We start from the raw sequence: 14,193 nt of genomic DNA on the forward strand, positions 1-14,193 counted from the left end.
CTGTTTGCCCATCTATCTGCAAGAAGTGATGGGACTGGAAGTCATGATCTTTGTTTTATGAATGTTGAGCTTTAAGTCAACTTTTTCACTCTCCTGTTTCACTTTCATCAAGAGGCTCTTTAGTTCTTCACTTTCTGCCATAAAGGTGGTGTCATCCTCATATCTGAGGTTATTGAACCTTCATACGATCCAGCAATCCCACTGCTGGGCATACACACAGAGGAAACCAGAATTGAAAGAGACACATGAACCTCAATGTTCACTGCAGCACTGTTTACAATAGCCAGGACATGGAATCAACCCAGATGTCCATCAGCAGATGAATGGATAGGAAAGCTGTGGTACATATACACAATGGAATATTACTCAGCTATTAAAAAGAATGCATTTGAATCAGTTCTAATGAAGTGGTTGAAACTGGAGCCTGTTATACAGAGTGAAGTAAGTCAGAAAGAAAAACGTCAATACGGTATATTAACACGTATGTATGAAATTTAGAAAGATGGTATCAATGACCCTATATGCGAGATAGCAAAAGAGGCACAGATGTAAAGAACAGACTTCTGGATTCTGTGGGAGAATGTGAGGATGGGATGATTTGAGAGAACAGCATTGAAACATGTATATTATCATATGTGAAATAGATCACCACTCCAGGTTCAATGCATGAGACAGGGTACTCAGGACTGTTGCACTGGGATGACCCTGAGGGATGGGATGGGGAGGTAGGTGGGAGGGGGGTTCAGGATGGGGAACACAGGTACAACCATGGCTGATTCATGCCAATGTATGGCAAAAGCCCCTACAATATTGTAAAGTAATTAGACTCCAATTAAAATAAATTAATTAATTTTAAAAAATTTTTAAAAAAAGAAAAGAAAAGACCCTGATGCTGGGAAAGATTGTATGTGGGAGGAGAAGGGGCGACAGGATGAGATGGTTGGATGGTAACACCGACTCAATGGACATGAGTTTGAGTAAACTCCAGGAGTTGGTGATGAACAGGGAAGCGTGGTGTGCTGCACTCCATGGGGTCACAAAGGGTCGGACATGACTGAGCTACTGAACTGAACTGAAACAGGAAACCAGAGCATAAATAGAAATTTGAAATTGGAGTGGAGAACTTAGGGAAATAGAGAAAGAATAACTTGGTAAAGAATTTAAGGTCAGTGTTCACCTAGAGGAAGTAGAACCAATAAGAAATAATCAATTTAAACAGATGCAATTGGAGATGAGAGAGAGATTTATTATATAGCTACCACTGTAGCTAGCTAAGCAAACCCCTAATTCATAGCAGCAGTCAGGAAGAAAGGATACAAGGGAAGGGAAAACAATTACAGGCCCAGCTGCTACTCAATGAAGTGTCAGCAGATTTGCAACAATGAAATGACTTCACCAGAATGAAGAACCATTTTACCATCTTTTTTCTCTCTTTAGGATTCTGATCACCAACTAAAATTCTGATCATCAATTCTGATGCATGAGGAGTTTTCTCCGTACATCCAAGCAATCATCTCACACAACCTACAGTTTAACTCAGTTCTGACATCATCTACCTGGAGATAGCATTAGTACTTACAAGACTGTCCGCAACCCTGTTTCAATGGCCAATCTTAAGTCCAGGTTATCACCTGTGCTTTTGACCAAAAGGATATAGATTGGAGGATCCAATGACTCTTACTCTGGGTTCAATTAATTTGCTAAAGCAGCCCAGAGAATTCCAAGAAACATTTTACTTACAAGATCATTCATTTATTATAAGAAGATGTAATTCAGCAGTAACTGAATGGAGGAGACACAGAGGTCAAGGTACAGGGAAAGGCCACAGAGCTTCCATACCTTCTCCAGACACACTACTTTCCTTGTATGTGTTCAACAAACTGGAAGTTCTTTGAAGCCCCTCCTTTTAAGTTTTTATGGAGATCTCATTCCACAGGCATGACTGTTTAAACCATTGGCCACTGGTGACTGATTCAATTCCAACCTTTCTACCCTTCACAGAAGTTAGGGAGATGGAACTAGAAATTCTGCTAATTTCTGACAACTAGCCCGCATCCTTAGGTAGGGTCCAAAAGTCACCTCATCAACACACCAAAGGACACCTTCACAGACCTCATTATAGGAAATTCCTATGGTTTTAGAGCTCTGTACCAGAAAGGGGGATAAAGACCAAAAAAAGAAAGAAATATAAATATATAACTATGCATGCAAATTTGCTTCAGTCACGTCTGACTCTTTGCAACCCCATGGACTATAGCCCACCAGGCTCCTCTGTCCATGGGATTATCGAGGTAAGAGTACTGGAATGGGTTGCCATGCCCTCCTCCAGGGGATTTTCCTGACCCAGAGATCCGATGGGTGTCCTTTACATCTCCTGCATTGTCAGATGAGTTCTTTACCACTAGTGCCACCTTAGAGACTGCATGCGACAGAGATGATATTGTGATTATCACAGCATAATGCATGCAATTAGAGAAGGAATGTAACTGTGACAGTGAGATTGAAAAAGACAAAAATATATATATATATACATGATATATATTATAATATAGATATATAGATTATCTTTCTCAATCACAGTTCAGTTCAGTCACTCAGTCGTGTCCCATTCTTTGCGACCCCATGAATCACAGCACACCAGGCCTCCTTGTCCATCACCATCTCCCGGAGTTCACTCAGACTCACGCCCATCGAGTCCGTGATGCCATCCAGCCATCTCATCCTCTGTCATCCCCTTCTCCTCCTGCCCCCAATCCCTCCCAGCATCAGAGTCTTTTCCAATGAGTCAACTCTTCACATGAGGTGGCCAAAGTACTGGAGTTTCAGCTTCACCATCATTCCTTCCAAAGAAATCCCAAGGCTGATCTTCAGAATGGACTGGTTGGATCTCCTTGCAGTCCAAGGGACTCTCAAGAGTCTTCTCCAACACCACAGTTCAAAAGCATCAATTTTTCGGCACTCAGCCTTCTTCACAGTCCAACGCTCACATCTATACATGACTACTGGAAAAACCATAGCCTTGACTAGACAGACCTTAGTCGGCAAAGTCATGTCTCTGCTTTTGAATATACTATCTAGGTTGGTCATAACTTTTCTTCCAAGCAGTAAGCGTCTTTTAATTTCATGGCTACCATCACCATCTGCAGTGATTTTGGAGCCCAAAAAATTAAAGTCTGACACTGTTTCCACTGTTTCCCTATCTATTTCCCATGAAGTGATGGGACCGGATGCCATGATCTTCATTTTCTGCATGTTGAGCTTTAAACCAACTTTTTCACTCTCCTCTTTCACTTTCATCAGGAGGCTTTTTAGTTCCTCTTCACTTTCTGCCATAAGGGTGGTGTCATCTGCATATCTGAGGTTATTGATATTTCTCCCGACAATCTTGATTCCAGCTTGTGCTTCTTCCAGTCCAGTGTTTCTCATGATGTACTCTGCATATAAGTTAAATAAGCAGGGTGACAATATACAGCCTTGACATACTCCTTTTCCTATTTGGAACCAGTCTGTTGTTCCATGTCCATTTCTAACTGTTGCTTCCCGACCTGCATACAGATTTCTCAAGAGGCAGGTCAGGTGGTCTGTTATTCCCATCTCTTTCAGAATTCTCCACAGTTTATTGTGATCCACACAGTCAAAGGCTTTGGCATAGTCAATAAAGCAGAAATAGATGTTTTTCTGGAACTCTCTTGCTTTTTCCATGATCCAGCAGATTTTGGCAATTTGATCTCTGGTTCCTCTGCCTTTTCTAAATCCAGCTTGAACATTAGGAAGTTCACGGTTCACGTATTGCTGAAGCCTGGCTTGGAGAATTTTGAGCATTACTTTACTAGCATGTGAGATGAGTGCAATTGTGCGGTAGTTTGAGCATTCTTTGGCATTGCCTTTCTTTGGGATTGGAATGAAAACTGACCTTTTCCAGTCCTGTGGCCACTGCTGAGTTTTCCACATTTGCTGGCATATTGAGTGCAGCACTTTCACAGCATCATCTTTCAGGATTTGAAATAGCTCCACTGGAATTCCATCACCTCCACTAGCTTTGTTCATAGTGAGGCTTTCTAATGCCCACTTGACTTCACATTCCAGGATCACATCTCTTGCATGCAGTCTCTGGTTTTCATCGTTCCCTAACAGATTTCCCTCCTGTTAAGCCAGCCGACCCAGGATAATCTACTTTTGAATAGCTAAAACCTACTTGGATTTGGGTCTTTCACTACATTTGCAAGATCCCTTCTCAGCAGCACCTAAAGTTTGACTGAGTAACTTGTGGAAGGTATATGAATGCTACAAAATGACTTCTGCCTCCTTCAGCCATTTGCTCCTGAGAGAATCTTTCTCATTGTGCAGATGAATCAGAAACATACTAGAAAGGGAATTCTGTGGTTTATATTTCAGCATAGCTAAGTTGACATATCACAAAACAATCAATCTAAATGCATGAATATGCTGGATATATTGTAATAAAGCTTCTCAGTAGCATCCTTGACCCTCCCTTAGGCAAACAGAGGCACTCACTCCTCCTCAGTCTTATACTGTCTTGCATATAAAGTCGGTCATTGTTTGTATTAGTTACACTATATAAAGTTGCTTCCAATACTGAATTAATGAATACCAAATCACTGCCCCTATGAGAAACACAGGGTAAGCTTCCTATGAGGCTCTGGTCTCAACATTTTCATCAACCAAAATCCTCTTTGCTTTATACATGTTCATTTGCAGTATGGTTATAAAATAAGCCAGTCTCATCAGTGTTGAAAACTGCTTTGCCAAATAACCCATTTTCTGTGTAAATTTAGAAAGTTTTTTTTTTCTCTCTCTCTTTCTATAGCTTCTTGATTTCTAGAACCTCTTGTGTTTCCCTGAAAATTTAACATTTTCTGCATGGTATCACCTATTGAAATGTATACATCAGCACTTCTGCTGCTGCTAAGTCACTTCAGTTGAGTCTGACTGTGACTCAATGAACTGTAGCTCACCAGACTCCTCTGCACAGGGAATTCTCCGGGCAAGAACACTGGAATAGGCTGCCATGCCCTCCTCCAGGGGATCTTCCCAACTGAGGGATTGAACACACATCTCTTATGTCTCCTGCACTGGCAGGCAGGTTCTTTACTACTAGTGCTACCTCGGAAGCCCCACAAACAAGCACTAGTATAAAAGAATTTGAAATTTTCTTGATCCTGGGTAATGCCCCTGTAATCTTTGTATTTTAATGTCACAACAGTGTTATAAATTATGTTATTTTTCCTCACTCATGACACCTTAATCCACAAAGTTAGCCACTTTTCCATAGCTGTAGCATGCCTGCCATACCCCTATAGCCATGGAAGAAAGTTATCTACCTCATCTATCCTGAAGAAATTAGTGAGACAAAGATTTAGAGTGACAGTTACCTGAATATAGTCTATGGATAACACTATAAATGGACACCGGGCATGAGAATTTGTTAAACCTCATAGAATTTGTTCAACCTTTGTAGAAGCATTTTCAGTAGGAGAGATCTCTCATAAGCAAATCCTTCAAATTGAGGAGCAGCACACACATCCTGTATGGACTACAGATGGGACTGAAGAGTGTTAAAATATAGGAATATTTATGTGAAGAGGACTAGAAGGTAAGGTTGTATACTAATTCAAAACTATACAAGGTTCATTAAACATCAGTCAACAACTTATCCCTCAACATAGTATCTTAAAAGGTGAGTTGTTCAATTGTAAAGTTTATTCAGCAAGTTTTAGCACATTGTATATGGGATAAAACAAGGGTGATGTAGAAATATGTGTAACTCCCTGCCTTATATAGTGAAGTCGCTTGGTTGTGTCCGACTCTTTGTGACCCCATGGACTGTAGCCTATCAGGCGCTTCCGTCCATGGGATTTTCCAGGCAAGAGTGCTGGAGGGGATTGCCATTTCCTTCTCCAGGGGATCTTCCTGACCCAGGAATCGAACCCAGGTCTCCCGGATTGCAGGCAGACGCTTGACCGTCTGAGCCACCAGGGAAGTGACAGAACTACCAAAATCCAGGGACCAGGGACATTTTAAACACCTAATTCACTCAATTCCATTCACTGACACAATTGTCTATCGAGTCTCTGCTCTCTAGCCACAGATACAAATTACTTGCAGAAAGAATATTGAAGCGGAAGAAAATTGTTTTATATCCTTTCTAGGGAAAAATGTGTGACTGGTATTCCACACAGGCACAGGAAAATCAAGTGCAGTGTTTTAAGCAATTATATAAAAATATGGTTATATTTCTATGTGTAAGTGCACGTTTCCAAGTTTTTATTTAGAGTGCATATAACACTTTGTAAACAGGGTTGATATTAATAAAAAAATAAATATAATTAATGGTACAGTAGTTGCTTTTCCACATTCTTTCAGAATAGCATAAATCTTTTTTTTTTTAAGAAAGAGCAATTTGTATATATTTTGAATATTTTTTCTATTACAAGAAAATTGCCTGCAATTTGTATGTATGTAGTAGGACTTATTCTTGAAGAAATACTTCAAAGTGGTCAAAGAAGGTTGCGGGTAGCTGAAAAGAACAATAGTTGGTTGACTAACAAAGGGAAAGAACAGAAGTGAGATTCAATACAACTCAACTGTCTCCCAAATGCTTCCCCCTAACATTTGCCATACTAAACAGAATTTCATTTATTAAAGTTACTGTTTTTGGCCAAAGAGAGATCTTGTTAGATCATTGTTTTCAAGAGATCTTAATTTTAAAATATGTAGTAATCTTAATAGCAGTAAGTTGCTTCAGTTATGTCTAACTCTGCAACCCTATGCCTGCCAGGCTCCTCTGTCCATGGGATTCTCCAGACAAGAATACTGGACTGTGTTGTCTTGCCCTGCTCCAAGAGATAATAAACAATAAAAATGATGTTAACCTATCATATGCCAGGTATTCCTGGAAAGGCTTCTCAATACTTCTCCCCTCCAACCTTGCATGCCTCATCATCAGCATCAGCTATTGACCTTGCTTCTCATTTCAATAAGGAAACAGGAGCAATAAATAAAGAACTCACATGTGCTCAAGCTCTGCATCTGTCTACCAACCTGCATCTGTGCACTAACTGTGTCTGCCTTCCTGTGCCCACAGAGAGACTAACTTTGCTCGTATCTAGGTCAGCCTCTTCACCTGAGATACTGAAATATTTCCTGTGCTTTTCCCTATTAAGGCCATCCTTAGCTTTGCTCCTACCTAATCAAGCCTTCCTTCTCTATTGAATCTTTTCCTTCAGCATGCAACCATGCAGCTATTTATTCTATTAAAAGAGTTAAAATTCTTCTTAATTTCACAATCCCTTCAAGCTATACCCTGCTACTGTTTCCCTGGCTTTTACAGTAAACACAGGATTCTCCACTTCCCTGTCTTGTCTGCCCCCTGAATTCATTCCAATTTGACTCTCACATCCACCGCTCCACCAAAACTGCTGAGCAAAGGCGACCATGACCTTTACCCTCTCAAAACCCGGTGATCAAGGATTCCATCCAGTGGAAGATCCAGTGATAACACAGTCCCTATGCTGGTTTAACTAGCAACACCGCTTGCCACACACAGTTAATCACTCTGTCCTGTCTACCTCCAGTCACCCTGGGGACAACACACACCATGTTTCCCTGCTCCCTTCTCTGCCCATTTCTTTGTTCTCTTTGCTGCTTCCTTCTAATGCCAACTTTTGCAATCAACAACCATTTCAGCAACTCGGAACTGAGCTGCCATCACTTAAATGGTTTTTCCCTCTTCTCTCTAGGTGATCTCACCCAGACTCATGATTTTAAGTATCATCCATATGCTCCTGACTCACATCTCTTTTTCTACAATCTACATCTCTTCCTGAACTCAAATATTACATATCTAACTGTTTACTTGACACCGTCTTTGGGACATCCAACGTTACACACCATCGCTTCTCTAAAACTGAATTCTTGATTGCCCCCCGTCCCAAGCCTGATCTTCTGTCTTTCTTATCCCAGTAAGTCTCTACTCCTTCTCCCTAGTTTCCTTGGCCAAAATCCTATATCCATCTTTCTACCACATGCCTCGTACATCAGCAAATTCTCTCAGATATGTTTCCATAATATGAGGTGAAAGAATCTGACTAGTAGCTACAATCTTTTATCAACACCTGATCCAAACACCTATCAGTTCTCACCTGGATTATTGCAATTATTTCCTGTTTCTGCCTGTATCTCACATACCACCACCTGCTACAGTCTTCCACCCATGCAACAGGTAATCAGAATGATCATTTTAAGACACGGTACATATTACTCCTCTCATCAACAATATTTTCCTAGTCCACTTAAATCTATAATCAATTATTTATCTCTAGTTTCTTTAGCTATTACTCAAAGTAAAAGAAAGAAAGAAAAAAAAAAACTCAAGATCATCTGGCTCTGTATAACTTCCATCAGTTTATCCGCTACCACTTTCTCCTCACATCTGTTCTAGCCACATGGGCTTCCTCTTTGTACCTTGAACACACTGGGCCAACTCAAGCCTCAGGGCATTAGAAATTCTGATCCCTCTACATGGAACACTTGCTCCTTAAACGTCAATTTACTGTGTCATTTTTGTCATCTTTCCCAAATGTCTATTCAGCGGGGCTGCCCCCAGTGAACTGCAACCCCTCTACACAAATCCTCCTCCTTTTTTGTCTTTTCTACTTATACATATATATATATGTATATATATATATATATATATATATATATATATATATATATTTCTGCAGAAACTGTCACTGTCTGGCATACTATTTATTTTACTCACAGCTTTGTTCATTTTTCTTACACTACTACAAGGTGAATTTTCTGAGAGAAATGGTTTTGTCTACTTGTGTTTATTGCTATAGATGCAGGACAGTGGATAGGACTAGGGCATTTTTGCATGACTTGATAAACACCTCTTTAATGATGGGTGACTATGACAGTGATAACAGTATGCACCTCTGTAAGTTCTGTGTTGTTTTTACAGGGTTAGTCAGTTCCCTCAAATGTCTCAGAGTAGGTATTGCTATTCTTATCTATAGACAGTCTCAAAGAGCGTAAAAAATGTACTAAAAGATAATGGCAAACTCTGAAATTTTGAACCTAGGTTATGTGTGTGCATGTGACAGGTGTGTGTGTCTGTGTGTGTGTGTTTGTAGAGAACGAGACGGACACAGAGGGACAGAGGCTACGGCACATCTAGATTGCTCTCATTTGAATTAGGAACTTCTGCAGTGGTGGGTATATGTTGGCTACAGACTTTTAGGTCACAGATGTAATAGTCTAAAACTGTCCCTTCTTATTTATTCATTTATTCTCCAATATTTCCTTCTCCTTTACATAGAAACAGAAATTGAGATGAAAGAACAAGTACAGTACACGACAGCAGCAGGACTCAAGGTAGTTCTCACAGAATAATGAGTTGCTGTCTTCTCTCTAGCTTTCAGGAAAAATGCTGATGTTGCATTGAGTAAATACATAACAGTATCAATTAATCAAAGTACTTTCAGGTGTGCTTATGTTTAGTGTAAACTTAAAAAAAAATTTTAAAAAAAGCTATGACCAATTTAGAGGTGTCTAAAATTACTTCCAAAAAAATAACTCTAATTAAATGATTTCCTAACAAGATTAATACCTTTTTGTCAAGAGATGCTTTTGCCACAGGATTTCCTATTTTAACCTGTTGTTCTACTTCAACATATTTTTAAAAATATGATTTAAAGGACTGTTTTTATTTCTGTTTTCTCAGCAGTATTTTAAATAATTTATTACTTCAGTTATATTTGTTTTTTTTTTATTTTATTTTATTTTATTTTATTTTATTTTATTTTTATTTTTTTTTTATTATTATTTTTTTTTTTTTAATTTTAAAATCTTTAATTCTTACATGTGTTCCCAAACATGAACCCCCCTCCCACCTCCCTCCCCATAACATCTCTGTGGGTCATGAAATCTACTGCCCACTAGAGCCTTTATGTCATTCTTGGTTTTAACAGTTAATGTCACATATAAACCAAAGTCTATGGAAGCCCACTGCGGTTATGCCAACTCAGCAATATTTTGAGGGCACTTTTCTTTCTTTCTTTCCATTTTCACATGGGAACTTTACAACTTCTAAGGTATAAAGAATATTTTAAAATCATTCTTAGAGTTCCAGGTCAAGATTGCAGGATGCATACCAACAGGTAGGCGCTCTCATAAAATCCCACTGTGAGTGAGGTATAAGGTACAAGGGGGAAGTGAGCACACAGTGAAGGAAATATGACTGTGTGTTTGGCAAGTTACACACCAGGACTCAGGTGGAAATGGGGGTGAGGTTGGGTGGCAATGGAAGCAACTTTATCAGTTTATATTCTTTGCTGAAGGCTTATGAGACACCTAGTCTGAAGTTAAGTATGGAGGTGAAGAATTAGCTATGAGACTGAAAAAAAAACAACGATTAATTAAAGATTTTTGTGCACAACAACTGCTCCACAAATTATTTCATCTCTACCTTGAGTTAGAAGTTTTTACACATGAGGAGGAGTTTGAGTCTAACAGCCAGCTCCCTGCCTAAATACATTCAAATAAAAGAGATGGGCCCTCACACCCTGCTTTTGTTTTCATGACATTTCCCACCAAGGAAGGAAGAAAGAAGTTTTGAAAAAACAGTATTATGATTATTGGAGCACAGGAAGTTCCCCTTAACTGTTGTGAAATCCCACCTAGTCATTCATTCAGGAATTGAATAAACAACTAGGACATATCACATTGGTTTGGAACACAAGTCATTCAAAAGATAAAAACCTGAAGTCTACTTGATAAATCTAACTGAGAAGTCAACTTTGATGTAGCAGAGACAACTTGGGAATAGAAGATAACTTTTAAAAATTATGAATTAAAATTCTCAAAGACATATTAGAAATATTATATACTCAAAAGCAGGGAGAGGAACAATTACAGAGAAAAATAATTTTTAAAAACCATACATATAAGAATATTTAGGTGACCTTGGGTTTGGTGATGACATTTATGACACAACACCAAAAGTTGGATTCAAATACTTTTTTTTTAATTAAAGTAAAAACATTCTTGTCCTCCAAAGGTAAGCTACCTACTTGGAATAACTATTTACAGAATGTATATCTCATAAAAGACTGGTATCCAAAAGATACAAAAGACTCTTAAAACTCAGCCATGAGAAAACAAATAACTCAATTAGAAAATGGGCTAAAGATCTGAACAGACAACTAACCAAAGAAAAGATACAATTGACAAATAAGCATATGAAAAGATGCTCCATATCATATATCACTAGGTAATCCCAAACTAAACTCATACTGAAATATCACTACATTCCTAATAGAATGGTTAAAACTTGAAACAATGACAACACCAAATGCCAGTAAGGATGTGAAGCAACAGGAACGCTCATTGATTGATGGTGAACATGCAAAATAGTACAGACACTTTGGAACACAGTTTGGCAGTTCTTACAAAACTAAACATACTCTTACCAAAAGATCCAGTAATCAAACTCCTTGCTATGTACAAGTGAATTGAAAATTGATACTCACACTAAATCTGTCCTCAACTATTTATATAGCTTTATTCATAATTGATAAAAATTTGGAGATACAAAAATGTCCTTGAGTAAATGAATGGATAAATAACTGTGGTATATCTGTACAATGGAATAGTATTCAGTACTGGAAGCAAATGAGCTATGAAGCCATAAAAATAAACTGAAGATCCTTAAATGTATATGACTAAATGAAGCAAGTAGTTCTGGACTAAATGAACAAGTCATTCTGAAAAATCTTCATATTACATGATTCCAACTATATGAAATGCTGGAAAAGGCAAAAAATATGGAGACAATAAAATAAGTGGTTGCCAGCAGTTTGGGGGAGGATGAATGGATGAATAGGCAGAGCACAGAGGATTTAAAAGGCAATGAATCTATATGATACTGTAATGGTAGATATATGGCATTAATCATTTATCAAAACTCAGAATATATTAATACAAACAGTGAGTCTTAATGTAAACTATGGATGACATTTAATAATAATGTATCAATACTGGCTCATTAACTGTAAAAAATGTATCACACAGTGCAAGATGTTAATATGGATAACAGTATGTGTGGTGGGGGGTGGATGGATATGAGAATTCTTGGGGATTTCTTTTTTTAATGTTTATTTCACTCTATTTATTTATCTATGCTATGAGGCATGTGAGATATTAGTTCCCCACCAAGGATCTAACTCATGCCCCCTGCAGTGGAAGGAGAGTCTTAGCCAGTGGACTTGCCATGGAAGTCTCTCTCTGTCCTTTCCATTAAATTTTTCTCTAAACCTGAAAGGGCTTCCAGAAAACAAAGTCTAATATTTAAAAAATCTAATATGTAAAGTTACATATATCATGTATATTTATACGTACACATATCCAAAAGTCCTTTAGTATCTGTGAGTCCTTTAGTATCTGTGAGGACGGGACTGGTTCCAGGAGCCCCCATGGTACACCGAAATCCATGGATGCTCAAGTCCCACAGTTAGCCCTCCATATTCTGGAATTGGCATCCAGGGATGCAACCAATCACAGATGGAAATTTCAACCCTTGGTTGGTTGGTTGAATCCCTAAAGGGGAAACCCATGAATACAGAGGACTGACAGTATACTTAGGGCTTCCCAGGTAATGTTACAGGTAAAGAATCTGCCTACCAATGCAGAAGACATAACAGGCACGGGTTGGATCCCTGGGTCAGGAAGATCCCCTGGAGGAGAGCATGGCAACCCATTCCATTATTCTTGCCTGGAGAATCGCATGGACAGAGGAGCCTTGTGGGCTACAGTCCATAGCACTGCAAGGAGTCGGCTACGACTGAAGCACCTTATCACACAACTGTGTATTTATTCAGAAGTAGCGACTTGTAAGAGGACCTGGGCAGTTCAAACTGCATTATTCAAGGGTCATTTGGAGAAAGAGAGAGACATATTGGAGGACTTTCTGTTTTAATTTCATTTTATCCAAAATTGTTGGAAATAGCTTTGATTTTTATATTTCAGTGCTTATAAAAAGCAGTTTCTAGGAGAAAGACACAAAAGGAAAACAAATATTTGTAAAGATGCTCACCATTATTAAATTTAATTTTTTCAAACCCATATATGCCATTTTTCATGTCATATTGTAAATATTTTACAGTTTCATATTAATCGGAGTTGATGAGTGTGAGAAAATTATCACATCTTATTCAATTTTTGGATTATAAATAGATTTAACATTTATAGAAAGCAATTTATAATATTTAGTCAATTATAAAATGCACATTAATTTGATCTAGTAGTTTTGCAGTTAGGCATTTATCCTAATTTGTCTTCACAAGATGTTCCCCTAAGGAGTATTTCTGGGACAGATGATTTATGCATGTCCTTATATACTGAGAGAGTCCAGCTAAGAAGACCAGCTGCTACTGTCCTACAGTCAGCCCCAGCAACTGAGGCAGGGCTGTCATATAGCATGAAGCACACCACTGTCCCCATGTTATTGGTGTTCAGTTGCTAAGTCATGTCTGACTCTTTGTGACCCCATGAATCAGGCTTCCTTGTCCTTCAGTATCTCCTGGTGTGTGTCCAGATTCATTTCCATTGACTCAGTGATACTATTTAACCACCTTATCCTCTGCCACCCCCTTCTCCTCCTGCCCTCAATCTTTCCCAGCATCAGGGTTTTTTTTTTCAATCAGTTGGCTGTTCACAGCAAGTGGCCAAAGTACTGGAGCTTCAGCTTCAGCATCAGCCTTTCTAATAAATATTTAGGGTTGATTTCCTTTAGGAAATCGCCATACCCAAATGTAAATCCAGTCATGACTCAGAAGTTTTTTTCCACAGGAGACATAAAACAACAACTTATAAAGCTTTGTCCCAAATAATCAAAACACAATGTAGGGCATTTCAAGCCTAAGTGTTGAAAGTGTTAATCACTCAGTGGTGTCTGACTTTACAACCCCATGGACCATACCCTGCCAGATTCCTCTGTCCATGGAATTCTCCAGGCAAGAATACTGGAGTGGGTAGCCATTCCCTTCTCCAGAGGATTTTCCTAACTCAGGGATAAAACCTGGGTCTCCTGCACTGCAAGCAGATTCTTTACTGTCTGAGCCACCAGGGAAGTGCTTTCAAGCCTAAGGGAGCTCTCAAAGACATTAGAGG

This window comes from Budorcas taxicolor, chromosome 17 (genome assembly GCF_023091745.1).
Source record: "Budorcas taxicolor isolate Tak-1 chromosome 17, Takin1.1, whole genome shotgun sequence".
Lineage (NCBI taxonomy): Eukaryota > Metazoa > Chordata > Mammalia > Artiodactyla > Bovidae > Budorcas > Budorcas taxicolor.